General features: G+C 41.0%; 1 protein-coding gene across 24 annotated transcripts in view; it reads left to right on the top strand.

The window, feature by feature from the left end:
• Positions 1-25,126, top strand: part of FAM168A (family with sequence similarity 168 member A) — a 218,617-nt gene that overhangs the window by 5,414 nt on the left and 188,077 nt on the right. For 7 of the 24 annotated variants that reach the window (XR_014814612.1, XM_084975208.1, XM_084975205.1 and 4 more), the window contains exon 1: positions 9,566-9,662. The exons of the other annotated variants lie outside the window; for them this stretch is intronic. The gene's annotated coding sequence lies outside the window, so the exon portion shown is untranslated. Of the gene's footprint in view, positions 1-9,565; positions 9,663-25,126 lie in introns of those variants that run through there. 24 annotated transcript variants of the gene reach the window in all.

Genomic DNA, 25,126 nt, shown 5'->3' with positions numbered 1-25,126 from the left:
GGGCATGGCCAAAAAAAAAAAAAGTCTTAAGTTCCTTAACATGACTCAATAGACCTTCCATGACCTGTCTATTACCTGATCTCCCATCCCTGGTAATACTAAGCAGCATGTAGTTTCTAGAGATAGCTTACTGTTTCACATCTTTGCCCATGCTGTTTCTCCTATTATTTATCCCTCAGGTTGAGTCCATCTCCTCTAAGAAATTACCTGTTTCTTTCAGAACCCTCTAAGGTTGTCATAAGTGTCTATACTTTGTTCACAGAGAGTATCCAGTGCCTGCCTCTGTCATAGTACTTGCCCTGTTTTAGGAAAATTAACTGCTCCTTCACTTAAACTGTAAGTTTCTTGGAGGCAGGGTCTGTGTTCTAGTCATCTTTATAGTCCTAGCTCCTGGAGGATGCCTTGCAAATAGTGAATAATATTTGAACTGAACTTAATAAGGAGAAATGAAAAAACCAGTATGATATTATAATAAGGAGAAAGGTGATATGTGCTTTTCCAGATGTAGGTTCTTATTTCTTTAGAATGGAATTTAGAATTTAATTGGATTGATAAAGGCTTTGATAATGATGTATAGCACAGGGTTCAAAAGTAGAAAACAGCAAGAAAGTGTGCTCAGGGGTTGGCAAATGCTTTTTGTAAAAAAATATTTTAGGTTCTGTGGGCCACACATGCAGTCTCTTTTTTCTCCTTCTTCTCCTTTCCATCCCATCTTCCCCCTCCTCCTGTGTTTCATTCTTAGCTCACAGGCCACACAGAAACAGGCCATGGAGGTACCACAGCTTGACAATCCCTGATACGTTATCAGAAATCAAATTTAAAGTTGTAGACTATTGATGAGCAAAGAGATTAAAGCAAGTTTATTTAGTTCCTGGAAGTCCCATTGTGGCTCGGTGGGTTAAGAACCTGTCTAGTATCGATGAGGATATGGGTTCAATCCCTGGCCTTGCTCAGTGGGTTGAGGATCTGACTTTGCTGCAAGCTGTGGCATAGGTTGAAGATGTAGCTCCGATCTGGCATTACTGTGGCTGGTGTAGGCCGGCAGCTGTAGATCTGATTCAACCCCTAGCCTGAGAACTTACATATGCTGCAAGTGGTACCCTAAAAAACAAAAAACAAACAAAAAAATTAGTTCCTTAGGCAATTATGCCTGTCCTTACTATTGAAAACAATTGCATAGAATCTTTTTTGCCTAATACTTTTCACCTAAAATTTAACATTTTATTAAATGGGTCATTATTTCTGTATAAAGAGGTTCTAGGAAGGCCTTGGTTTGTAAATCTCCAACACAGCTCCCTGACCTTTCTCCATTTAGGCAGATGCCTGAGTCCTTTCAAAATATGCTTATTTTTATAGTGATAGATATTGTGCTTTTTCTTAGATATAGACTTTTTGTGTGTGTGTGCTTTTTAGGGCCACACCTGCAGCATATGGAGGTTCCCAGGCTAGGGGTCCATTCGGAGCTGTAGCCACCGGGTTACGCCAGAGCCACAGCAACGCGAGATCCGAGCCGCGTCTGCAACCTACACCACAGCTCACAGCAATGCCAGATCCTTAACCCACTGTGTGAGGCCAGGGATTGAAGCTACAACTACGTGGTTCCTAGCTGGATTCGTTTCTGCTGCGCCATGGCAAGAAATCCTAGATACAGACATTTTGAAGGAACCGGGGACTGATGTATTTCACAGTCAGCTTCAATCCCTGGTTGACCAGAGATTATGATCTTGACTTGGCTTCTAATCGTGTTCTTCAAGCTGGAGAATTTCTGCTCATGTTTTCTAGCTTCTGTTTTATAGCATTTTCTACATATCCTTATTTTCTTTTTCTTTAAAGCATACTGGCTTATTTTATTTTCTTAATTTTTTGAACTATTTGGGGACATATGGAAATTCCTGGGCCAGGGATCAAACCTGAGACACAGCAGTGACAATGCCTTAACCACTAGGCCACTGAGGAACTCCCTACATATCCTTATTTTCTCATGTGTTCTGTCTTATTTTGAATTGATAGCAAAAATCCCTATCTGTAAATAGTTATGCTATATATACTTCTGTACATATAATTATACTATTTTATTTAATCTACAGTGCATAGGTTGGCCATGTTGCATTATTTTCATTTTTAGGATAAAGAAATCACGTCTTGAGGGTAATTTATCTCTGGCCTTAGGACTAGTAGAAGATGAGGGTGGAAAGATGAAAGATACTTAATATTTGAGTGTTGGAGTTCCCGTCGTGGTGCAGTGGTTAACGAATCCGACTAGGAACCATGAGGTTGCAGGTTTGGTCCCTGCCGTTGCTTAGTGGGTTAAGGATCTGGCGTTGCCGTGAGCTGTGGTGTAGGTTGCAGACACGGCTCGGACCCGCGTTGCTCTGGCTCTGGCATAGGCCGGTGGCTACAGCTCCGATTAGACCCCTAGCCTGGGAACCTCCATATGCCGCGGGAGTGGCCCAAAGAAATAGCAAAAGGCCAAAAAAAAAAATTTTTTTTGAGTGTCTGTGGTAGGCTGCATGCTGGGTACTCTTTCCCCTTTATGTAATTTAATCCTCATGTTTACGGTGTTAAGGGTATCGTGCCCATTCTATAGAAGAGGAAGCTGGAGCAACTGAGGCCTGTAGGGATTAGGTAGTTTGCATTTGGTTTCATAGTAAGAGAAGAGAAGCTTGTTAAAAGCCTGATCTGCCTTGCTCTGAAGCCTTTGTTCTTTTTACTGTTAAAAATTAAAACTGTGAAATTAAAAAGTGTTATTTTATTTAAAAAACAATAAACCTATTAAATGTTAGCGTATTTTAATGAAAACAATTATATTATCTCCATGAATTAGAAGAATAATGTTCTCTATTTTTCCAAATCTCTTTTCTGTCTGACTGGATACATCTCTGCTTCTAAGTTTAATCTCTTGCAGCTGGTTGTGATGTATAAAGAAAATCCAGTTCCACATATATATGTGGCCAGAAAAGAAAGGAATGTTTTAATCGACTCTTCAGATAATTGTGGATATTCTTTTAATACTACACCAAAACTTGTCAACTGATAGTTTATCTAAATGTCCATTATCTTGTGGAATCTGAAACAATCTCAGTTTTCTTTAAGGCACAGTGTCTTAATGAGCCTTTTAGACTCTGTTATGTTAAAGTCCATTGGTCTCTTTTTTACTTTGAATGATTTTCTACTCATGTGTAATTTTGTGTTATTATGCATTGGTCATTTGGAAAATATTGGCTCAGTGAGTTATGTATATTTTCTGAAATGTTGACATTTTATTATACAGTGTCAAAAATCACATTTGTTAATATTACCACCAGTCCCATCAGACAAGTCTCTAATTTTCACTTAAAAGCTCAAATTTTATCACTGGCAACAAATACTGACAGTTGTTTTCCTTGAAGTGACAGTCTCACATTGTTCATTTTTGAAAAAATGTCTGCCAGACATCCAAGTCTGAATAATAAGTTTGTCTGGCAGTTATTCATTCAAGTAAAAAAAAAAATTTGGAGTTTGCATTGTGGCTCAGTGGGAACAAATCTGACTGGCATCCATGAGGAGGCAGGTTCGATCCTTCGCCTCTGCTCAGTGGGTTAAGGATTGTGCCGTGAGCTGTGGTATAGGTCGCAGACGAGGCTCCGATCTGATGTTGCTGTGACTGTGGTGTAGGCCAGTGGCTACAGCTCCGATTTGACCTGTAGCCTGGGAACCTCCATATGCCATAAGTGCGGCCCTAAAAAGACCAAAAAAAAGTTGTTTCTTCATGAAAAAAAGCAGCTAGTTCAGCTTGCACCTCAGTTGCACAAGTGCATTGATGCTTTTCTTTGAGATAACTCTTATACTTTGGTATACAGAAGTGCTTTGTGTGTATGTCTCATTTCATCACAGAATATTAAAAAGATATGTAGTTAAGAATTGAGATTTAATAAAATTAATAATTTTATGGTTTAGCTAGAACTTTTTTTTTTTTTGCTTTGTAGGGCTGCACCTGCAGCATCTGGACATTCCCAGGGGAGGGGTCTAATTGGAGCTACAGCTGCTGGTCTACACCACAGCTACAGCAGCACTAGATCCAAGCCAAGTCTGTGACCTACACCACAGCTCAGGGCAATCTGGATCCTTAACCCACTGAGCAAGGCCAGGGATCGAACCCGCAACCTCATGATTCCTAGTCAGATTTGTTTCCACTGGGCCACGATGGAAACTCAAGCAAGAATATCACTGAAACAAGCTAGTTCTTTTGTGTATGTGTGTGTATGGCTATGAAGAATGCAATGACACTATTACAGTTTGGTGTCTTTGCCTTATCTCAATGATGGTATAGTTTTATTTACTAGTATAATTATGTTACCAGGCTTTACTTATTTCTCAGTGAGGGAATAGGTGGATTTGTTAAACCTTTACTAAAAATAATTGCTTTGAAAATCAACATGAATGCAGCTTGTTTTTCCCTGACTTGGTAGAACCAAAACACTTTATAGGGTTGAGCAGTTTTACAGCTTTGTCAGGATGTTAGAAAGTCACTGGATTTGATGCTTATTCTTTAGCTGATGGTGAAAGAAAGATATGAAGTGGCCTTCAGAGAACTGTGCACAGCTGTGTATAAAAGCGGTTCTCTTGTCTCCTACCCTTAACTTAGAGAATTCGCAGTAGAAAAAAAGATGCAGATGAAGCCACAGCCAAGGATCATGTGTAATGACTGTTTTTTCACTGTGAATGGGCAGAGGGGGTTAGGGGAGGTAGGGTAAACAAGTCATAATACTGAGCATTATTTTACCTTTTAGCCAACACCCCTGTATAGCCTGGAATCTTAGTTCTGGAGGGAGGAGAATTAACATTCATTGTGTGCCCACATTGTGCTAGTCCCTTTATGTGTGGTATCTTATTTAAACTCAATTATCCTGTAGAGTGGCCATAATTATTGTATTTTACACATCAGAAAACTTAGGCTCAGGAATGTGGAGCCTCCTCAGGCCCACCAGTCAGTAAATGACTAGGGTGGGATTTATCCCCAGACGTTTCTTACCTCCAAGCTTATGAGTGAGCTGTCTTTCCTGTTTGCTCTGCTGTCTTCTAGGGACAGTGTCACACTGATAATTTCTGTATCCTTGACAGCTGGAACCTAGTTGGGCTTAATACATTTTTGTCAAATAATTGAGTTGATGCTAAATATGAGTGAACCAGTTTTTACAGAGCAGGATGTTACCTAACCCACCTCTGCTACTGTGTGAATTGGTGCTTGCTAGGGTCTGGTCACCATCGTGGCTATGGGGAAATTGTCAATCTTCTTAATGATGGACTCTATCAGAGTATTTAAATAATTAGATACTTAGGAATTGAGATCTAATGGGATGACTTTTCCTTACAATGTTAATGAAAGGAATTGAGATCTAATGGGATGACTTTTCCTTACATTGTTAATGATCTCTTCAGAAATATTTAATACATGTATTTTGCCCTTGCCTTGCCCCTTACCAGCTGTGAGATCTTGGGCAGATCACTTCACTTTTCTGCATTTCGTTTTTTAAATTTTTAAAAAGGAAATGCTGGTAATAGTAATAATACATAATTCTTAGGTATTTGCGAGGATTGAATGAGACAATCAAAGAACTTACCACAGTGCTTGGCATATATTTCTCTCAATAAATGGTAGCTGTTATTCATGTTGTCTTTCTGGAATGAAGTACATGCTTTGCACATGCTCCTCTTTGGGCCTGGACATCTTGTAACTTTTAATTGATCTAACTCCTGCTCAGCCTTTAAGACTCAGCCTAGGAGTTAACCTTTTCCAGAAATCTTTCCTTGATCTTTCTAGGTTGGGATTAGGTGCTCAGTGTCTGAGTTGCCTCATCTCTGGGTTGCCCTGAATGTAATTATCCATATGTTTAATGGATATGTTTATTTGAGATGGGGTGGGGTCCTTTCTTTTCCTTTTTTTCTTTCTTTTTTTTTTTTTGGTCTCCTCTACTTTTGGTGAATATCTTATCCTTTTATTCTTTTTTTTTTTTTTTTTTGTCTTTTTTAGGGCCACACCCACGGCATATAGAGGTTCCCAGGCTAGGGGTTGAATCGGAGCTGTAGCCGCTGGCCTATGCCATAGGCACAGCAACATGGGATCCAAGCCACATCTGGGACCTACACCGAAGTTCACAGCTACACCGAATCCTTAAGACTAAGCAAGGCCAGGGATCAAACCCACAACCTCATGGTTCCTAGTTGGATTCGTTAACCACTGAGCCACAACGGGAACTTCCCTTATCCTTTTATTCTTAAGGGTTGGACCTTACACAGAAAATAAATCAGTTAATACTTGTTGAGTGAATCTGTAGTTTTAGTCTGGCCTGTTAGCACCAACCATGTTTTCTAGGCTGAGTTTTAGTAGAATGGCTTTTCTTTTGTGGCCATTGCACCTCCCCCTGCCTCCACTCTAGTTGTCTCCACTATACTTCAGCCCACTCTCATCCTCTGTTCTTTTCCCATAGCTGGATCAGTGGAGCTGTGCATGCAGTAGACATGTAGATATTCATAAAGAACTTGATTTGTGACAGATCTTGTAATCTCACTTGGAATGAGTGAAGATCACATTGGTAAATTGAGTAGTTGAGATTGCTTTTCTATATTTTTTCTTTCTTTTTAAAAATTTTTTTTTTTTGTTTTTTTGGCTACTCCGTGGCATATGGAGTTCATGGGCCAGGAATCAGATTTGCGCTGCAGTTGTGATCTACACTGCTGCTACTGAGGCAACGCTGGATCCTCTATAACCTGCTGTGTCAGGCCAGGGATTGAACCTGAGTCCCGGTGCTACAGGGATGCTGCTGATCCCATTGCACCACAGCAGGAACTCCTACGACTGCTTTTCTAACACTTAGTTCTCTTCTCTGCTTCTTTTCTATTATTTTTTTGGTTAATTTTAACCTTTATATAACATAAAATGAATGGTGCAAAACCAAATTTTATCAGTACTCTGCTTGTGCATTTGATTTTTTTTGAGCCTAAATATAGGATTTGACTTATCTGTTATGGTAATGGGAAGACTGAGACTTTAAGAAATGTGCATTATTAAAAAATTGTTTGGCTGCCCTGCTGTGGCACATGGAGTTCCTGGGTCAGGGATCAGATCCAAGCCACAGTTGTGACCTGTGCTGCAGCTGTGGCAACACCAGATCCTGGAACCCGCTGTGCCTGGCCAGGAATCGAACCTGTGTCCTGGTATTGCAGAGACACCACTGATCCCATTGTCACAGTGGGAACTCTGAAATATGGGTTTTTAAAGCCTTATTAAGCCCTTCAGCTTCCTGATAGGTGATTTAAATTATGGCTTCCAAAAAATATATTTTCGATTAGAGTCTAGTAGCAGGCAAAAATAATCATTTATGCATACATTCATTTAGTTAACATGGATGTCAGGCCCTGTGCTGGGTAGGTTCTGATGACACACAGAGATGAATAAGATGTGGTCTTTGTCTCCAAGGAACTCTCAGGTGCAAGGAAGAGGGTATAAAACAAACACATTACAGTGCAATATGCTGTAGTTCCTGTAAAATAAGTAGCAAAGAGGTTTAATATCTTTTTCAGGGAAGAGTTCTAGGAGGAATAGATATCTGAACTTAATTCTGAAAGAAGACTAGGTCTTATGTATAGAAGATTCTGGATGTAGAGTTGTAAAGTCTGGATTTGAACCCCAGCTCAGCCACTTACTAGCTGTCTGATTTGGGAGAAGTTGTTCAGGCATTCTGAATCTCAGTTTTTTTCCTCTTTAAAGTGAGGATAATCATATCTATATCTGCTTTGGACAGTTGCAAGAATTTAATACATGTGAAAGAACTTCACAAATGTATTAAACAAATATTATATCCTGGCTTTTGCTTTATATATTTTTTAAATTGATAATAGTATTTTGACAGATTGGAGCATCAGTTTTCTTATGTAAACCGGAAATGGGATAAAGATTGGGTATGTTCGTGTGTAGGTCTCATTTATGAAGTGTTAACACTATAAGCATAATGAATTAGGGCAAAGAGTTTTAACACCAGAATCCATGAAACTTTGGTTCTCTGCTGTTATGGAAGATACTGTTTAAGATGCCTAAGGAGTGATCTCTAAAAAAGTTCTTAGTGGCTTGAATGGCAGCAAGCTGACCTGGAGGAAGCTCCGTTCCTTATCAGAAGACTTAGATCTGTGCCACCACTAAGAGGTTATTTAACATTTCAGAATTTCATTCTCCCCATCAGTAAAATAGAAAAATAATAAGTTAATTTGCAGACTGAGAATTAGGGATAAATTGGGTAAAGTGCATACCATTAGCCATAAGCAATTTAAACTTGTAGAAAATTAAAACAAAATTTTTCCCTTTCAATACGATAAACTTCTTTAGAGACACTTGCTTAAAGAAGAGAGGGGAGGTGTTCTTGTGGCACTCTTGTGCTTACTCATGGCTGTATGACCTCAGTGTCTTAATCTTTCTGTAATTTATTTTATCCATCTGCGAGATAGCCTATATTGGTATTTACAGTATACAGTTGTTGGGAGGATTAAATGAGAAAATTAGATAAAGTGCTTAAGTTAACATTTGGCAATTTTACCATTTTAATAAATAGTAGCATTGTTATTGTCACTTTCATTGTATTTATTTATTTATTTAGTCTTTTTAGAGCCGCACCCACGGCATAGGGAGGTTCCAGGCTAGGGGTCAAATCAGAGTCGTAGCCACCGGCCTGTGCCACAGCAACTTGGGATCAGAGCCATGTCTGAGACCTACTCCATAGCTCATGGCAACGCTGGATCCTTAACCCACTGAGGGAGGCCAAGGATGGAACCCGCATCTTCATGGATACTAGTCACATTCATTTCTGCTGAGCCATGACGGGAACTCCCCACTTTATTTTATAAATGAGGAATTGGAAACAGATTTAGCAACCTGACTAGATTTACTTGCAAGAAGAAGGATGGGATTCAATCCTGGTTTGTGTGATGTTATTACTCTTTATCCTTTTATCAGGCTACATTTTGTAATCAACATTTTATTTATTTGGAAATGTATTCTGAAGTACTGTAGAGTGTTTGGAAATAGTTTGTTAATCTTAGGTAACTAAAACTTTCTTTCAGTGACTGATAGTCTATATAAACTCAGAACTGCATTGGTTGAGGAAAGAACTCTTTGGCCTGGTTTCCCTGTGATGATACACAATTTAAGGGCAGATATTCTGGGGTCATGATAAGTTGTTAGTAAAAACATGTGTTTTTCCTTCCTTAACAGCCTTTTTTGAGGTAAAATTGACAATAAATGATGCAAATTTAATATTGTTTGCTAATTAAGTTTTAGTGTAGGCGTACGTCTGTGGAGCCATCACTGCAATTCAGAGTGAATATGTCTTGCCTCCCAAAAGTTTCCTGGTACCCCTGTGCCATCCCTTCCTCCTGTGGTCCAAGCAACCATTGGTCTGCCTTCTATTACTATAGATTAAACAATGGTTTAGAGTTAGAACAGTCTGGATTTAGATCTCCAGTCTGCCCCTGTGTTAGTTGGGTGACTTTGGAGAAACCATTTTATGCCTCAGTCTGATTTACTCATCTGTAAATAGGGACCCTATCACCCGTCCACAGGACCGTGAGGAAGGAGGAACAGTGTATAGGAAGAGCCTCACATGGAGCCTGACTCATAACTGGCCTTCATCCCTGTAAGTCACTAGCCCAGCTTTCATTTGGTGGTCCAGAGTGCTTTTCGTGTCCCCTCTGACTGAGTGAGCTTTCTTGAAAGAGGAAAGTTTAGATTCGGGGAGCTGAGGCCTTAGAGGGCTCTCTGGTACTCCTTCCTTCCCTCCTCCATGCCCAGTTTCCACATGCTATTAATTATGAGCAGATGTTCTTCATAAATAAGCAAAGAACTTCACAGCAGAATTTTGAGTTCTTTATGCCTGTGTTCAAGTCTGGCATGGTGATAAAGCTGCATCAGCATTGAGCTTATAGTTCTGGGTTTTGGTTTCCATGCTGCCTTGAGCAAATGATAAAATCTTTCTGAGCCTCAATTTTCTTATTATATAAAGTTGGGGAGGATCATACCACACAAATTTGTTGGTAGGATTAAGGGGATTTTTTTATTTTTAGGGCCTCACCCATGGCATATGGAGCTTCCTAGGCTAGGGATTGAATCAGAGCTATAGCTGCCGGCCTACACCACAGCCACAGCAATGCCAGATCTGAGGTGCATCTCCGACCTACCTCGCAACTCAGGGCAATGCTGGATCCTTAACCCACTGATCAAGGCCAGGGATCGAACCTTCTTCCTCATGGCTGCTAGTCAGATTCATTTCTGCAGAGCCACAACAGGAACTCTTAAAGGAGAATTTTGAAAATGAATTGTATGATGACATCGTAATTCTTCTGCAGCTGCCTTGAAGTGTTAGAACTCTGTAAAATCAATATCCTAGAGGTTTTTTAAAAAGTGTATTCTATTAGGTTACTAACTAATATAGGTAGCACAAAAAAAGCAAAAATGAAAAGCTAAAGGTACGTAGAATTTAGAGTCAGAGAAACTTTAATTCAGATCTTAGGTTAGTAGCTGTGTACTTTGACAAGTTAATTTCTTTGAGCCTTAAATTCTCACTTGTCAATAAGGCATATCTGTTCTTCCTCAGAGGGTTGTTCCTCAGAGTGGTTGGCAAACAGCAGATACCCAATGATGCTAGTTTCCTTCCCTCCATTTCCAAAATTGGTAGCTTTGTGGAGTTCAGTGAGCTATTACTGAAGGGATTACTTTTGCCTTCCCTGTTCCATGATAGACTTTGGCCCAGGATAGCCATTGGGTGGTATCTCAGATCTCCCATTTAAGTCTGAAAATGCAGTTTGAGGTTTATGGTGCCAGCAATTATTGTAAAGGGAGCTTTTCCCCCTAATAATGGGAGGGAATGATGCCATGTTTTTGTACTTAGTCATTAATTCTCATTGCTGTAGCTGGAGGTACTTTGTTCTGTGGGAGTGGAGAATCCAGGGGCCATTTTCTAGTCTCTTCTGTCTGTTTACTTGGGCTGGAGAGTTGTCTAAAGGGTTCTTGGTGAATAAAATGGATTTGCTACATTCAGATTCTTCCTCCTGGGTGAGCCCAGGAATGACTTACTGGGGGAAAAAACAAATAGGACAGTGCAGGGCTAGCTGATGAGTCCTGCTTGTAAAGTTGTCAGGATCTTGGAGTTTGGGGGCAGTGGAGAAGAGTTGATTTTCTCTGTTCCCCTCTTCCTTTCCGGAGCATTTACAGCCCAACACAAAGAGAGCTTTAAGATTGAGGTCTGCATTGTAATTTCCTAAAAATTGCTGCTTCTGGTAACTGCTCATTCAGTTTGCACCTCTTTGCTGCAGTGGATGAAACAATGCAGACAATAAAGCCATTTATCTGATAGCTGTAGCCTCAATGGGATGTTTGTTTTAATAATGGCATAATTTGCAGGGCTCATAAATTGTGATTTTATTCTCATGGAAATAACTGCCCAGTGGTATTTGGATTCTCAGGTCTCCTGTTGTGGATAATTTCACTAACATTCTGGTTGACAGTTCTCTTTATTCTACACTTCGTTTCAGATTGTTCAGGCTGGTTGGGTAATTAGCCCAGTGTTGAGCCAATTTTCTTTAGTTTGGGGCTGACAGGTGGTTACTAGGTAACTAGAGGATCTTCTGAACAGGGAGGAAATTCTGCTTAGTGATTCAAGGCAAAAAAGCTGAGTTTGATTTCGATTGTCATTGGGAATTTTTTTTTTAAGGTTTTTGTCTATCCAATGCCAACATATCATAAAGAAAAAAATATTTTATAGTCATCTGAACATTTACTTTCCTTGGTACCAAACATCCTATTATATTTGGAAAATTGTATGTTTGAATTTTTGATTTTTATCTACATGTTTTTGCTGGGAATGTCCACACAGGGCAAAGGATGACACTAGCTACCACATGCTAGACATTGCCTTAGGTATTTTATTTTTTTATCTTTTTAGGCCCACGCCCCAGGCTAGGGGTCAAATCGGAGCTATAGCTGCTGGTCTACACCACAGCCACAGCAACGCCAGATCCGAGCTGTGTCTGTGACCTACACCACAGCTTACAGCAATGCCAGATCCTTAACCCACTGAGTAAGGCCAGGGATTGAACCTGTGTCCTAATGGATACTAGTCAGATTCATTTCTGCTGAGCCATGACAGGAACTCTAGCCCTAGGTATTTTATGCACATTATCGCTAAATCTTAATTAGAATCCTAGAGGTAGGTATTGTTTCCATTTCACATATGCAGAAAACTAAATTCAGAGAATTTAAGTAACCAAATTAAGGTATCTCAGTTAATAAATGGTGAGCAGTTTATCACATTTAAAGCTCATGCTAGGTTTTCAGTTACAGCATAAGACCTTCTGAAGATACATTGAAGTTTCTAGTAAGCTCTTAGTGATTGTCTCAGTAATACACTGTACATGAATTACTGTGTGTCATCAGATGTAGATATCTGTTCTTCTTGCCATCTGGTCTTGTATTATTACAGCAGTCAAGGTACATGGAGTATTTTGATTATCTTATCAAAATTAGAGGTCTTCCAGACATACTCAGTTTTAGGAATTCTTTAAACGGTGCCAGAGCGTGGTGTAGTCACTGGAAATAGCCTCAGACTTGTGGTTTGGGGATTGGGTTTTTAAATCTTGGCACTGCCGCTTATTGGATGGTCTTGAATAAACTTTTTAACCCTCAATGACTAATCCTTACCCCTTGCATAAGCCTTGTTTTGCTCATGCGCAAAGTTGGGGATATGATGCCCAGTTCGCAGGGGTGTTAGGGTTAGTGTATGTGATAGTGCCCAGTGTATGCCTGAACCTAGTAGGGCTCGATGAGTATTGCTTTTTTTCCCTTCTTGACTAACTCTGTTATTGAACTGTTGGGATAATTTGATGCTTCTTTCATCATTGGCCATAGGATCTTAAAAAAAGGCCAACTTCCAGTGCCATTTTGTTACATTTCATGGTGACGCTATTAAGCTGACAGTTCATTTTTTTTCTAGGAATTTGCTGTGCAAACCGGGTAATTTGTTTAAGGGACAACTAGACATCTGATTTATTGTTTAGACTCTCGTAATGGGGAGTTCCCGTCGTGGCACAGTGGCTAACGAATCCAACTAGGAACCTTGAGATTGCGGGTTCGATCCCTGGCCTTGCTCAGTGGGTTAAGGATCTGGCTTTGCTGTGACCTGTGGTGTAGATTGCAGATGCGGCTCAGATCCCGCATTGCTGTGGCTCTGGCGTAGGTGGGTGGCTACAGCTCCGATTCGACCCCTAGCTGGGAACCTCCATATGCTGCGGGAACGGCCCTAGAAAAGGCAAAAAGACAAAATAAATAAATAAAAATAAAAATGAAGTAGACTCTCGTAATGAAGAGAGTGAGTGCATATATAGAAAGGGCACTGATTTGTGTTTCTACAAACTTGGTTGAAGTTTAGCTTTGCTGCTTACTCACTGAATTTCTTGGGATACCTGACTTTTCTCTGGCTGAGACTTGGAGGAGGACTATGATAGCCGACCTGTTGTGAGGATCAATGAGATGATGAATGTGAAGAGGCCTTTTATTGTGTTTTATGTTTTATTTAATTTGTTTATTTAAATTTCTTTTTAGCACTGCACCTGTGGCATAAGGAAGTTCCCAGGCCAGGGATTGAATCAGGGCTGCAGCTGCAGGCCTACGCAACAGCCACAGTATTGCTGGATCCAAGCCCCATCTTCAATCCACACTGCAGCTTGCGGAAACATCGGATCCTTAACCTGCTGAGTGAGGTCAGAGAGGGAATCCACATCCTCACAGACTCTATGTTGGGTTTTTCACCTGCTGAGCCACAACGGGAACTCTGAGGATGCCGTTTAAATTGAAAAATGCTAGGTGAGGTAGTAATCATTATGTGACTGTCATAGTTAGATTAGCTGGGGCTTAGTGAGAATTCACTACTGTTTTAAGAGATAAATTTTAAATTTCACTTCAACTGTATGAAGGAAACATTGGATGAGCTTTGTGTTAACTCTTGGGGACAGTTGAAGAGAAGAGGCCAGCGTGAAGTGCTGGGTAAGGAAAGTATTGAGTGAATATAACTGGACGGGGGAGGTGAGAACAGCCTTGGGGTGGGAGTACAACTGCGAGACAGGCCAAGGGAACTTAGGGAATAGTTAGATGTGAGGTTTGGATCTTGATCTAATCTTGGTCCATAGAGCGAAGAAGAGGGAGGCTCCTTGATCAGAAAATCTTAGAACACAGGGCAGTGTGTGGAGAACTGGTTGAAAGAGCAGGGAAGGAGGTGATAGCTGTAGCTTCTCATGAGGGCATTCAAGTTGAAATCCCAGTTTTAAGTCTTCTAGGAATAAGTACAGAAGTTAAAGTAGATTTTATTTCATTCCTGGCTGCTCTTACCCCTCAGCACGTAAGTGTGTCCTTTTTTGGTGTGGAAGTTCCATGTGAAGCTTGTACCTAGTGTTCGTGAATCACTTGGTGGCTCTCAGGTGAGCACATTGGCGTATTTTCATTTAAAGAGGTGCAGGTGGCTGGCAAGTGGGGGACCTGATTTCAAAGACTAGAAAGCTTAATTTTATGCAGCCATGTTCAGGTTATCTCTTCCCTGAAAATTGCTTCTGTTTACAGCGTTTCAGCAATGCAGATGGTATTTTTCCTAAGTGGAACATCAACCAAAATGTTTAGTGTGTTTAATTATTGATGTGTCTGAATGCTGTAGTGTATTGGTTAAAATAAAATATATATAGTATGAAGAAAGCTTTCTGGGTCTGGATTTTGGTACTATACCAGTTTTTTCATTTTTCTCTCAGGGCATGTTGGTTTTCCAAAAGTGACTGCATTATGTTGTTTGGATCTTTGCCTTCTCTGCTGAATATTGGGGTTGAATAGGAGTCGTTCAGGATAGTCTCAAAAGTCTCCATTTTATTTGATTTTAAGAACACATTTAGGCTTCTGTCTTTGTCTGCTAGTATGAAGGTGTTGCAGTGGCTAGGCTAGGAGATGGATTTCTCTAGGCCCCCACTCAGAATCAGTCTGAGCTTATCGTCTTAACTTCGTATGTAATAATGTCAACTCATGTTTGCATAATGTTTTCCTAGGAAGGTATTTTGTTATTTAAAACATTTTCTTGAGTTCCTGTCATGGCTCTGTGGAAACAAATACGACTAGCATCCATGAGGACACAGGTTCAATCCCTGGCCTCGATCAGTGGGTTAAAGGATCTGGCATTTCTGTGAGCTGTAGTATACGTCACAGACACTGCTTGGATCTTACGTTGCTGTGGCTGTAGCATAGGCTGGTGGCTACAGCTCCTAATTCGACCCCTAGCCTGGAAACCTCCATTTGCCGTGGGTGCGGCCCTAAAAAGACAAATTTTTTTCTTACTGCTGACCTGTTTCTTGAACCAAACTGGTAGCTCCTTTGGGGCAGGACCATGTCTTTTTTTCATCTTTGGTCATTGTATTCAGCAATGATGATAATGCTGGCTGACACTGTTGTTCATCTGACAGTGTTCCACATGCAACATTTGTTTTAATCCTCATCATCTCCATTTTATAGGAGAAAAAGCTGGACTCAGAGACAGGAAGTAGCTTGCCCTGGTGTTTGGTGTAGCTGGTTAAGGATCTGGCATTGTCTCTGTCTCAGTGTGGTTTGAATCTCTGGCCTGTCGCTGCCATGGCTGTGGCATGGTCGCAGCTGTATCTCAGATCCAGTCCCTGACTCGGGAACTTCCATATGCCATGGGTGCAGCCAAATAATAAAAAATAAATAAATAATTAAAATAATGAAGGGATCCAGCTGTGAGTAGGACCCAAGCAGTCTGACTCAGAGCCTACATATTTAACCTCTACACTATATTTTCTCAGAAACTGCTTATAAGTTTTTTTTATATACAGGTATATATAAAATATGTCTTTTTCTTTTTTTGTCCATTTCTGTGGTGTGTAGAAATTCTTTGGGCAGGGATTGAACCCGTGCCACAGCAGTGACCCAAGCCACAGAGTGATAATGCCAGATCCTTAACCTGCTGAGCCACCAGGGAACCTCCCTTAAGTATGCGTTTTACATAAATTGAAGTGATGTTATTTTTTTATATCGAAATATTAGCATTAAAATAATGGGAGGCTAACTCATTAAAATACTTATGAACCTTGGAACATCATAGAGCTGGATGAGATCATCAATTCTCCACCCTCACACTGTCGGTATTATAGCTGAGGACTGGAAACCCAGAGAAGTCAGTTAATTTAAGGTCATAGAGTATGAAAATGGATAACCTGGAACTAGAAACTCTTTCTCTGTTTTCTTCCCAGAGCATACTTTTTTTCCTTTGAAAAGTGTTTTCTTACTTTGGCAATTTTAGAGCCCGATGTGGCCCTAAAGGTGACATCATGTGGCCAAATTCACAAATTCAAGAGTTTTGGCTCATCTGTCTTATAAATAGATAAATTAGATTGTGTGGCTTTTTTTCCCCTCCACACCCGTGGCATGTGGACGTTCCTGGGCCGGGGTTTGAACCCGCGCCACAGTTGTAACCAGAGCCACAGCACTGACAGTGCCAGATCCTTAACTTGATGAGCCACTGGGAAACTCCTAGATTGTGTGGCTTTTGATAGTGTGACATCCTAATAGCAACCAAGAGATCTAAGAGCTAGTTCCATTAATAGCCACCTCCTAGGTCCTTGAGCAGAAGCTGGTTTTGTTTCATTTAGCTTCTAGTAAGTATCACATTTAAACACAATCAAGACATAGCCTAACTACTTGGTTTTCTGGGTCCATTGCCCTGCATTATTTTGTATGTGTGATTATGGTGCAAAAAATGTTTGAGAATTCCTAAGCCCCTCATACTTTAGTCTGGCATGGTTATGTTCATGTAAATTACTCTCTACCTAGGAATGTCATAATTGATTCCTTTGTTCCAGATTATAGATTTGAGTGTGAGGCAGTAATCTACATATTACTGTATCTTTTAAGAGTTAACTGTTTTATTACGGATACTTGTATGAGATAAAAAACTAGAATTTTCAATCTTGATTCACTGGCTATAGACCTGGTCCTTTTCATACATCAATCCAGCTCTTTTCTCATTTTATGTCTGTGAGTACACACGGGCGTATCTGCTCCTAAATGTTCCCCTCTCCAGTGTTAAAGGTATTAACAATATCTAGTAGATTTTTAGCACCCTGAGATTTGTCTTGCACAATTCCTTGCAGGGTTTAGAAGTTTGGGGGTATATAGTTAGAGTGCAGGGTAGCTGCTGAAAAAGAAACTCAGAAATTCAGTGGCTCAAACATTTATCTCTTACATAACAGTTAAGAAGTAGGTCTCTTTTGACCAGGGTGAGCAGAGGTCCTGCTCCAAGAAATCCCTCAGGATGACGCCCTCATCTGTATGCTCATGGATAGCTCATTAATGAATTTACTTTCTGGTCTCAGGAAGGGAGAAGAGGGAATAGAGGGCACATACTTGCTTTGGGGGAGCTGAGAGTTGGATACATCACTTCTCATTCATTACTCTTAGAAACATGGCATACCTAGCTCTGACACCTGAGAAATGTTTCCAGCTGGGTTGTGTGCGCCTCAGTTAAATCTTGGTGAGGGTGAGTATAGGGGTGTGTCTGTGTTAAAAGGAGGAAAGGGAAAATGGATGCTGCTGAAACTGACAGCACTGACGGCCTTCCTAGCCAGAACGTGACCCCGCGTGCCAGGACTCGAATCCAGGCAAAACCCGGATTGGGACTTGAACCCATGGTTTTTTTGTTTTTCTTTTCTAGGGCCGCACCCGAGGCATGTGGAGGTTCCCAGGCTAGGGGTCTAATTGGAGCTATAGCCACTGACCTACATCACAGCCACAGCAACTCCAGATCCGAGCTGTGTCTGCAACCTACACCATAGCTCACAGCAACACTGGATCCTTAACCCGCTTGGTGAGGCCAGGGATCGAACCTGAAACCTCATGGTTCCTAGTTGGATTCGTTTCCGCTACACGACGACAGGAACTCCGAACCCATGGTTTTAAATTAGATTCACTTATCTGGTGTCTGGATTCACTGAGGTTCAGGTTCTTTCTGCCTCCTTGCAGAGGGAATTCAGCGAGAGACAAAGTGATAGGCAAGAATAGATTTATTAAAATACAACACTTGTGAGAGATGCTAGTGGGCAGGCATGGAAGCTCTGCCCCCCGGCCCCCATCTGGTGGTCTACAGTTTTATCATTCAGGGGAAGTGGGGGGTCGAGCAGTAACTGTTCCTTAGTATCTGGTAAGGTGTGTATTCAAATCAGCAGAAGGATGGTCCTCAGACTCCTGCCCTTGGTCTGAATCTGAATGCAGGAGTTTGAGGACCGCCCACACTCCATCCTCCACCCAACGACCTGAGGCATATCTGGTACCTCCACTAGTCGGGCAAGCCTGCTTGTTCTGATGGCTTTCTTAGCAGTTGTTAACTTCCGGTGGTCTCCCCACATCCCCTAGGTTTCCCTCTCTGTGGTCCCTCATTGGAACTTCGGCAACTACCTGTGCCTACTCCATCCTTATCACTCTTAGCAGTCTCTTCCACAGCATCGTAGGTAGAGGGTAATGTAGCCCTTCACTCATCCACTATTCTCTCTAACACAAACTACAACTTTTGAGGTAAGTGGTATCCTAACCGTTTTGCTAACTAGGATACTTATTTAGGAGTATTAAGTGACTGGTTTAAAGTCACATGGTTGACTCAAAACCAGAACCCATTATCTTCTTCCCTAAACCTTCTTATCTTGTGTTTCTTGTTTTAAGCAATGCCACCACCATTCTCTCAGTCACCCAAGCTAGAAATTTGGAATTTCCTCATCTTCCCATACTCCTGCAGTCACTAAGCTGTATAGATATTATGACCTTAGTATTTCTCAAATCTGTGCCTTTCTCTCCTCCGCATAGCTATTGCCTCAGCTCAGACTCAGCATATCTTGTCCAGACAGTAGCTTTCCTCTGCAGCCAGAGTCACTTCCACTGCTTGCAATCCCTGGGATTTACCCTATGCTGTTACACTGTCACACCTTTACTCTCGTCATTACTTCTGTTTAAATGGTCCTTTTCTTCTTGACTTGTCATACACAGCCCTATTGTATTTTCAAAAATTTAGTGCCAACATCACTTCCTCTGTAAAGCTGTTGCTTTCTTTTCCAGGCAGAATTAATTGTTTTTCTTCATGAATCTCCTGCTGATGTCTGTCATGGAACCTATAATAGTTTATTCATTTATGTGCCTTCCTTGAACCATCAACACTTAATAATTGCTTGAATGAATGTAGTATATGACTAGTATTTAAGTCTAAATGCTATGTTTTTCTTATCATAATGACTCATCCTATGTGAGAGTGTACTTATTTCTCTGGAGTTGCTTTCCAACACTGCATTTGGAGATCTGACCTCTGAGAGCTCTGCTTTGGCAGCAGGAACAGACTCTGCTGGAAAAGGACCATTTCAACAAATGGGTGCCTTTGTGGCAGCATCAATGCCCTGTCATGTGTTTAGAGTTAACAAACAGTTTAATTTGTAAGAGTCCATCTCTTTGAAAGGTCACGCTTTGACCTTAGAATAATCAAACCTGCGGGAAAATTATTTTCCCATTTGGATTTTGGGAATGTGAATGTGTTTACTTGGCTTTTAATGCATGTGCTGCTGGTATGATTGTCTGCAAACTGCAAAATAAATGTTGAATGTTGGGATTTAATTGTGTTGATTAAATCAAGGGACAGACGAGGTCTGCCAAATATATTTATATATTTTGGAGTAAAGGAAGACAAATTAGAAGAAAAATACATCCCCTTAAATGTGGCTTTCTTTTTTTTGGACCTGTGGCATAAAGAAATTCTGGGGCCAGGGATCTACTCTGTGCCACAGCAGTGATAGCACTGAATTCTTAACCTCTGGGCCATCGGGGAACTCTGATATGGTTTTATTCTTAAGATAATTTACAAAGTGAATGAAAAAGAAATAATTTCAATTTGCAATTAGTATGGTCTAGGGAAACATGATAACGTCTTAGCGATGAGTATAAATTCACCTTGGTCATTATCATTTCAGATGACTGAAGCTTACTTATTGTGGGTTTAAACCATCTGTTTTGGTGTTAATCCTTTAAAACTGGGTTGGTGGATGTTAACATGATAAAGGGTAATAAAGCTTGAAATATGGTAGTCATTTGGTCTAGTTTACTTTTCAACTATTGCATGCAAACTTAAGTGTCTTTGGGAAGAAGGAAAGGGAGAAATCAATGCTGTGGTCAACTGCTTTGATCTCAGCTTGAGCCCTGCACACCTGTCACCGGCTTGTGGAAGTTTTCCCCTGTAATTAAGAGCTTCTCTCTCATATCATTTCTTAATTGGATGCCACTAGAGCCTGGTGAAACAGTGGAGTCCTCTTAATTGCATACCAGCTCTTAAATCACCAATGTTTAATGTGGTATTGTTATTATAAGCTTTTCCTGGAAACAGTTTTGATCTCAAGTCCAGAGGAAATGTAGTCCCTATGTTTCGAAGCATTAAGGATTCTCCTCTTTATAGAAGTCATAGAATACTTTGAAACATCTTTCCCAAAGAATTAAAAAACATAATAACTGATGTTTACAGGATGCTTTACGATTTGATCAAGGGCTTTCCCTTTCTTTATGTTGTTTTCCCCCCCATAAAAGCCTCATGAAGAAAGAATGTATGTTTGAACCATGACTGTATTTAGCCCAGACATCTTTCTTTAAGGTTGACAGGGTCTTTGTGGTCCTGTTGCTTATGTGGACAAGGCCTTTGCAGTGTTGGTAAGTGCTGAGCGGTTTTGCCGGCTAGTTTGAGTTTCGGTGGCAGTCACTTCCATTGATGCCTCAGTACCTATCTTTCTTTCCTACCGTTAGGACCTAGTAATGGAAGGAGCTCTTGACAGGGAATCAGGAAAGCTTTGTTCTGATGTTGTAGCTGAGTGATTTGCTCCCTGACCTAGACTAAGTTTGGTTAGTACCATGTCTCTGAAGACGTCCCTGAGTCCCCTGGTGGCCTTCGTACTTTTTGTTCCTGGATGCTGTGACATTTAGCCACTGTAGCCCTTACCACTTGGTACCGCAGTTATGTTTCTTTTCCATTGAAACCGTATCTCTAACCCTTTTTTCTACCAGACATTTGGACTTGTGGACTATTGCCCTAAATTCTAAATTCCGTGAGGGTGCAGTCACAGTGTTCCTTGTGGTGGACGTGTATAGTTTGCTTCTTTAGCTTCCGCCCTTATCTCAGTAGTGGCATCAGATGTTGGTTTTAGGAACCACACCTCCTTACTTGTGGTTGGGGTAGGAACTTCTTAGCTTTGGTGTACCTGAACGAGGCCCAAGCTAACCAGCACACCACATTCCTCTAGCCCATTGATTGGTTTAGGGGTAACCATATGTTCTAAGCTGCTCTAAACTGGATGTTCAAGACTTTTATGGGGGCAGCTATAGAAGACCCTCTCAGTCCTGCTGGACCAGAAGGATGTTAGCTTCTGGAAAGACTAGAAGGTACTAAGCTGTTTTGCCACCATCAGAGGAGACTGTTCATGATAGAACCACTGTTGAGGAAGCAAGGCTAAAGAGGTGGAAGTGATGACTTAGAGCCCTTCCCTAGTCGTCCCTAATCCTGGGCTTCGGTTAATTAAGCCAGTTATTAGACTTTCTGCTTAAACTAATTTTGATTAAATTTTCTGTCATTTACAATGGAAAGAGTTTTAACTGATCTATTTATACTCTACTGTAATTCATGGCCTAAAATTTGTTGAGTTCATAAATGATCTCTGTGAACATGAACAAGAATGTTTTCTCAGTCTCATTTTCTTTTTTTTGTCTTTTTGCTATTTCTTGGGCCACTCCCACGGCATATGGAGGTTCCCAGGCTAGGGGTCCAATCGGAGCTGTAGCCACTGGCCTACACCACAGCCACAGCAACATGGGATCTGAGCCGCGTCTGCAACCTACACCACAGCTCACGGCAACGCCGGATCGCCAACCCACTGAGCAAGGGCAGGGATCGAACCCGCAACCTCATGGTTCCTAGTCGGATTCGTTAACAACTGCGCCAAGACGGGAACTCCTCATTTTCTTTTTTTTATAAAATGAGAATAATAATTTCTGCCTTGATTCAAAGAGTATTTGCAAGTTAGTGGAGTATCTTTCTGGTCGCCTTCAGCACTTAGTCTTTGCCACACAATTTACCATTTAACAGTTGTTTTCTCTCAACTAGATTGTGTACCTTCTAAAGTGGAACTGCGTCTATGCCTATTGTTGCCCACTAGTGCTCAGGACAATGTTGGCAGAATAGTGGGCATTCATGAATACTTATTAATGATGACAGTAACAGCTGTAGTTTTTTTGTTTTTTTTTGTTTTTGTCTTTTTCGGGCCACATCCGCAGCACATGGAGGTTCTCAGGCTAGGGGTCTAATCGGAGCTGCAGCAACGCCAGATCTGACCTACACCACAGCTCACAGCAACACTGGGTCCTTAACCCACTGAGCAAGGCCGGGGATCGAACCTGCGTCGTCATGGATGCTAGTTGGGTTCGTTAACCACTGAGCCATGGCAGAAACTCCAACAGCTACAATTTATTGCATACTTTCTATAGGCCAGTCATTGATTGTGTAGGCATGCTACACAAATTATCTCTAAACCTTGCTGAGCTAATAGGACTACCTAAGTAGTGTTGTCTTCAGAGATTAGGTCATACAGTTAACAAATGAGAGGGCTGAAATTGTTGGTTGAGTTATGATGGAAAAAAAAATGTGACTGAGCCTTCCAGAGCATATAGTAGGAATGTTTGTGGGGTCTGACTTAGGTGAATAATAGAGATGAACATGAAGTAAAATACCTGACAAGTCTGGAATTGCTTCAGAAGCCACCTTCGAGTTTTGGCATAGTTTCTTTGATTTCACCAATCCATTTAATCAGTATTAAATAATGAAAGCTATAGAGAGTAGCGGTAGTGGCATTGGGGATTCCAGTTGTGAGTGTAATGTATAGTATGTCCATGCCCCATTGAATAGCTCAGTAAATGGCCCTTCCTTGGGTCCCTTGTGAATTAAAAAATGCCTTGGCAAATGTGCTTGAGTGGTGCCAAGGCAATGTTTTGCTCACATTTTGGCAGAACCATCCTGCTAGTTGGTAACCTTTCATTTTTAAGGAGCTTTAAAGTCAGAAATCAGATTAAGGGAGAAATCAAATGGAGAAAGTCCAGCATTATAGTCTTCATTCTGTGGTAGAAAATACTCTCACTTTGAAGCAGGCCATCTGAATAGTAGACCGAGGTCTGAATCAGCTGATACCATTTATTGAGGACCTGCTAGATGATTTGCATATATTTTATATCATCTCCAAAAGAGCTCTTTAGGGTAAGTATGACTCCCCTCTGTTATGATGAGGGTCAGAAAGGTGAACAGAGGTCATACAGCTGTAAATAATCCCCTGTACTGTTTTTTTTGTTGTTGTTGTTTTTAAGTTTCCGTTTAATTCCAGGGCTGCTATTATTATTTTTTATGATTTTTATCTTTTCCATTATAGCTGGTTTACAGTCTTCTGTCAGTTTTCTACTGTACAGCATGGTGACCCAGTCACACATACATGTATACATTCTTTTTTCTCACATTATCATGCACCATCATAAGTGACCAGACATAGTTCCCAGTGCTACACAGCAGGATCTCATTGCTAATCCATTCCAAAGGCAATAGTCTGCATCTGTTAACCCCAAGCACCCCATCCATCCCACTCCCTCCCGCTCCCTGTACTGTTTTTTTTTGTGTGTGCCTTTTTAAGGCTGTACCTGCGGCATATGGGAGTTCCCAGGCTGGAGGTCAAATCAGAGCTGCAGCTGCCTCTCCGCCACAGTTCATGGCAGCGCCAGATCTTAACTCACTAATCGAGGCCAGGGATTGAACCTGCATCCTCATGGATACTTGTTGGGTTCGTAATAGGAATGCCTATGGATCTTTTTTTTAAATTGAAGTATAGTTGATTTACAATGTTGTGTTAAATTCTGTGCACAGCAGAGGGATTCAGCCATATGTATATACACACACATTCTTTATAAAATATTCTTTTCCATTATGGTTTATCATAGAATATTGAGTATAATACCTTGTGCTGTGCAGTAGGACCTTGTTTATTCATTCTGTATGTAGTAATATGGATCTTTCTTTCAAGTGAATGGCTCTGCCATTTCCAGTCTTATATGCCATGCTTTTAAGACTCTTATTAGGAATGTTGTATTGCCAAATTTGTATAATCTTTGGTGTTTTCATTCTACAGAGAATTTAGGGTAACTTACAACAGTAACTTAATAGCATAATAGAAAAAGAAGACTTTTCTAAAAACCTAGGAGAGGAGTTCCCATCATGGCTCAGTGGTTAGTGAACCCAGCTAGTAACCATGAGGTTGCAGGTTTGATCCCAGGCCTCACTCAGTGGGTTGAGGATCCAAAGTAGCCATGAGCTATGGCGTAGGTCACAGACGCGGCTTGGATCCCACATTGCCGTAGCTGTGGTGTAGGCCAGAAGCTACAGCCCCTATTTGACCCCTAGCCTGGGAACCTCCATATGCCACGGGTGTGGCCCTAAAAAGACAAAAGACAAGAAACAAAACAAAACAACAACAAAAAACCTAGGAGAGAACGAAGGATGACTTGTAAAAGGAGAAAACTGGGAAAGCAGTTTAACATTGAACTGAGTTTATCATTCGGGCATAGGGAACAGCGCAGATACAGCCATATTTGCGTGAAACCTGAACCAAATGCTCTTTGTTTACATGTTTTAGTCCGCTGCCGCCCCCCCGCCTTTTTTGGCTTTTTAGGGCCACACTGATAGCTTATGGAGGTTCCCAGGCTAGGGGTCGAATTGGAGCTGTAGCTTCTGGTCTGTGACCTACACCACAGCTCACGGCAATACCGGATCCTTAACCCACCGAGTGAGGCCAGGGATCGAACCTGCATCCTCATGGATACTAGTTGAATTTGTTTTCACTGTGCCACAATGGGAACTGCTCTTTTAGAGCGTTTTTGGTACAATGCCTTCTTGTAAGGTCCTGCTCGTAGAGGAGATGGATTAAAATGTGCAAGCTGTGTAAATTCTCAGAGGTGGGA

Source organism: Sus scrofa, chromosome 9 (genome assembly GCF_054392235.1).
Source record: "Sus scrofa isolate SSC_HxYL_T2T_F1_AM1 chromosome 9, Sscrofa_HxYL_maternal_Yorkshire_Landrace_v2.0, whole genome shotgun sequence".
NCBI lineage: Eukaryota > Metazoa > Chordata > Mammalia > Artiodactyla > Suidae > Sus > Sus scrofa.
The sequence above is the reverse complement of the archived record's forward strand: the minus strand, read 5'-3'. Positions and strand labels throughout refer to the sequence as shown.